General features: G+C 38.4%; 1 pseudogene; it reads left to right on the forward strand.

Annotated features, from left to right (window-relative positions):
• Positions 1-463: 463 nt before the first annotated feature.
• The window catches only part of LOC103275725, a 6,513-nt pseudogene continuing 2,572 nt past the window's right edge, over positions 464-4,404 (forward strand).

Raw genomic sequence — 4,404 nt, forward strand, 5'->3', positions numbered from 1 at the left:
CTTCTGGAGAGGGCTTCATGTTGCTTCCAATTATAGTAGAAAGTGGAAGGGGAGTGGGCATGTGCAAAGAAATCACCTGGCAAGAGGGGAAGCAAGGGAGAGAGAGAAACCAAGGATTCATACTTTTTGACACCCTGCTTTTGCGGGAAGTCTTGACAATGAGAACTCACCCAGCCTTAAGATAGGACATTAATCTCTTTATGAGGAATTCTGAAATACCTCCAACTCTCCCACTAGTTCCTATATCCTACCATACTGGGGATCAAATTTTAACATATGTTTTTCAGGGAAAAAGCACATTTAAACCAGAGCACTCACCAAACCTCATATCTAGATGTTGGAGTTCCTATAAGCATAGGAAGCAGACTTAACCGCTTTCAGCAAGAGCAGAGTTGCAGCTTCCTGTGAGACGTGTGGACACCTTCTGTGGGAGATCAGTTGTGCCAAGTGTCTTAACTCATTCATGCCTCTATTCCTTGCTGCCACTTACGAGTACCTGATGCCCAACACCTTGGAGTTGGTAGGCAATGTAGCTCATAAGAGCTATAGAAGGTACAGTTATATTGTAATATTATATATAGTTATATATGATATATGTTATGTTACATAGAGTGTACATATACAAATATATGTCTTGGACAAAGACATATTTAAGCAGCATTTAGTTGTTATCAGATATTCATGATTGAAATTATTTGTAAATATATTTTATTACAAATATAACTATCCATTTTATTCTTAGACAAAATACCTGATCTAATGATCACATATTTTATAGAGCTACATAGAGTTATCAATCGTTGAATATAAGTTTTTTTAGGTAAAAGTATATTCTCTGTAAATTCTGTCTTACGTGATGAACTCAAAACTCATGTAAGTGTTTTTCTGTTTTTGTTTTTGTTTTTTGTTTTTGAGTTGGAGTCTCACTCTGTTGCCCAGACTGGGATACAGTGGCATGCTCCCAGCCACTGCAGGCTTGACCTCCTGGGCTCTGGTGATCCTTCTGTCTCAGCCTTGCAAGTAGCCGGAACTACAGGCACGTGCTACCACACCTGGCTAATCTTTTGATTTATTGTGGAGATGAGGTTCCACCAATTTGCCTAGGCAGTTCTCGAACCCGCGGGCTCAGGCAATCCACTCATCTCTGCCTCCCAAAGTGCTGGGATTACAGGCTGAGTCACCAAGGCTGAGTCACCAAGCACGACCTCATATAAGTTTTATAAGCACTTTCATGGACTGCAATAAGTTAAAATGAGTGGCCCATAAAGTATTGGGACAATCTAACTTCTTCCTTATGAGTACCAATATTTAAGGTTTTTACCTGTTTATCAAAAACTCCAACACCACCGTCTGATGCCTCTGGCCTTTTCATAGACAGTTGGGAAGAGTTTGTCAAGTTCACTGGAAGTACATCAGATGGTTCATCCTAGAAATCCCAGTTTATCATTTATTAGCTATATGACTCTTTATATTCACTTTTTTCTCTCTAAGCAGCAGTCTTATCATGTGTAAGATGGGGATAACGAGTTTCTCCATCTTGGGTTGTCTCCCAAATAAGTCAATTTGATCTTAAGCTTGAGCTTAACATGGAGCTTGGCATAGAGTATTTCCTTAAATATGCCTGATACTTACTTGGGTGTGTTTTCCTCAGATAGGCTGGGTCCTCACATAATTTTTTGATCCTTGGGTGACAAGCTGGGAAAACCACACTCTGCTAAACTTTGTGGAAAGACAGAAGACCACCATGCAGAGGAAGAAGACAGAGTTAAATCAGTGAGCTACAATGTATGCTGGTTTCCTCTTTGTTCCCTACTACCTGGTGACTCCCACACTCTCTGTTTCTTTCCACCATCAGTCAGTGCAACAGAACATGGCTTGGGGGCGGGGGAGGAGGTGGGATTAACGGTAGTCAATATCTGTCTGGGAATGGGGAGACACCCCTTATCAACAAGGATGCCTGAGCGAAGCATATATGTATACCTAACCCTAAACTGTACCCCACAATATCAAAATTAAAAATATTGATTAAAAAAAGGCTTGAAGACTTGGAGAGAGTATTTACAGCTTATGGGGTTTAAAGCCATAAGCTCATGATGAATTTGGTTAACATTATTAGAAAGCAACATACTAAATATCTATGCTTTGTTTAATATATTAATTAGTGCAGTTGTCTATTGGATTTTATTTTTAACCTGGCAAGAGGATATGCATTTTAATCCAAATTTAATCTAAATGCTCAAGTTTATCTTCAAATGCTTTACTTTATTAATTATACAGACACATCTTGCTAATACAGGAAACAACTCCAAGATGTACTTTTGATGCCTCAAAAATTCTTTATCTAAAAGGAATTAAAAATCCTTTGATTAAAAAAAAAGAACATGGCTTGGCTTTTGCTCACTTTGCAGGAGTGAACTGAGAATACAATACAAATTATCGGAATAGTGCTAATTCGTTGAATATGTTCTCTACTATAAGAATGTTTATTACCACATAGTTCTCATTAAAACCCATATTTACAGAATACTCATTGTTAATGTTTATCCCACAAATCTGAGATTCGTTATAGAGGCCCACGAAGCACTTTTAACATTAGCTCAGTTGCTTCTCTGCTCAACTTCTTTCATGCAAACACAGACATGGTGTTTAACAACTGTTTGAGACAGGGGTCAAGGTGGGAGGAATCATGGGAGAACAGGGGGTAAGAAAAGGCTAGCATGGGGCATAGCTTTGGGGTGGTAGATTTTTTTCCCTCTGAAGTCTGTGCTGCCTTCTCCCCTTTGTACACCCCAGCATCTGGAGGGTACACAGGATCAGAAACTTATTTCTTACTGCATGTTTATAATCACTCTAGACCATATAGTCATCAGCATTTCCACCCATCCCTGTACCCAGCATTCTCCATTCACCCCAGGGGATGACCCAGGTTGCAAAACTGAACACCAGTATCCTACAGAATTGTGAAACTTTGAGTTTCTCCCCCCTCTCAAATTTCCATACATAGTTAAATTAATCTTTAAAGCTTTTGAAGTTGAATATAGGAGGAGAGGGCAATTAATATGAACAATCTCATTTATAAAATCATCAAAAAGAATAAAATACTTAGGCATAATTAGGAATAAATTTAGCCAAGGAAGTGACAGATCTATACATTGAAAACTACAAAATAATAATGAAATAAACTGAGGAGCACACAAAGAACTGGAAACATATGCCATTTTCATAGATTGGAAGAATTAATATTGTGAAAATGTCCAAATGTACCCAAAGTGATCTACAGATTCAAGGCACTCCTTATAAAATTTCCAGTTAAAATAAAAATTTCAATTATATTTTTCCAAGAATTGAAAAAGTAATTCTAAAGCTTACATGGAATCACAAAAGACTAATAGCCAAAGCAATCTTGAGCAAAAAGAACAAAGCTGAAGACATCACACTATTTGATCACAAAATATATGAGAGGGGGAGTCCCAAGAAATGGAATTATTTTTTGGAGGGTGGGCCCATAGTAGTACATGCATCCCCTGCTAGGTCAGTGTTCTAGGAACCCATTGGCATCAGTGTACCAGTTAGCGTTGTTATGAGAAGTTGTGTTTGGCCTCGGTGAATTTATTTAGGAGAGTCTTTGAACACTTTTGCCTATTTCATGATGGATGGTGCATAAGTGCACCTGCCCACACTGCACTGAGTGTTAAGCAGTTTTTGACCCCCAAAAATGGCATGACTTCCATGCGCCACCCTCCCTACTCACCCAATCTTGTCCTGAGTGAATTTTGTTGCTGTTGTTACCCTGGATGAAAACAATTCTCAAAAGGAAATATTTTGTCGATGTGGAAGAGGTGAAACAAAAAATAGCAGAAGCACTAAAAAGCATCAGAACGTGAGTTGAGCAACTGTCTTGAGCGGTGGAAAAAGCGTCTTGATAGGTGTATTGCATCAACTACAGAGAACTTTGAAGGTGACTAAAGATTAAACATGTGAGAATAAATATACAATTTTTGATAAATACTTTTTATCTTCCCTTGTATTACAAACTACAGTAAGAAAACAGCATGGTACTGAATAAAACTAGAAATACACGGATGAAACATGGTAGAGAGTGAAGAGCTGGTGTTAAAGCTGTATCTCCAGTGGAGCTATTATGTAAGATTGGAAAATAAAGGAAAAAGAATACTGTTTCATAGGTGGCAGTTAATGGCCCCAATTTGAGATACGTTTTATTTTAGCTACCAGCATGCAAGTAAGAATTAAACCTCTGTAAGTGAAATCTGAACCTGTTTTTTAGACATTGTCCTCATAGAGATTACGATAGGAGAAAAGGAATCCATTAAATTAATGAAATTTTAAGGCCTCAGGACCATTTCCGCGGCCTCAACTAGGAAGAAACTTGGCGGCGCTCGGCGA

This window comes from Carlito syrichta, unplaced genomic scaffold (assembly GCF_000164805.1).
Source record: "Carlito syrichta isolate Samal-C Ts95f unplaced genomic scaffold, Tarsius_syrichta-2.0.1 Scaffold315650, whole genome shotgun sequence".
In the NCBI taxonomy this organism is placed as follows: Eukaryota; Metazoa; Chordata; class Mammalia; order Primates; family Tarsiidae; genus Carlito; species Carlito syrichta.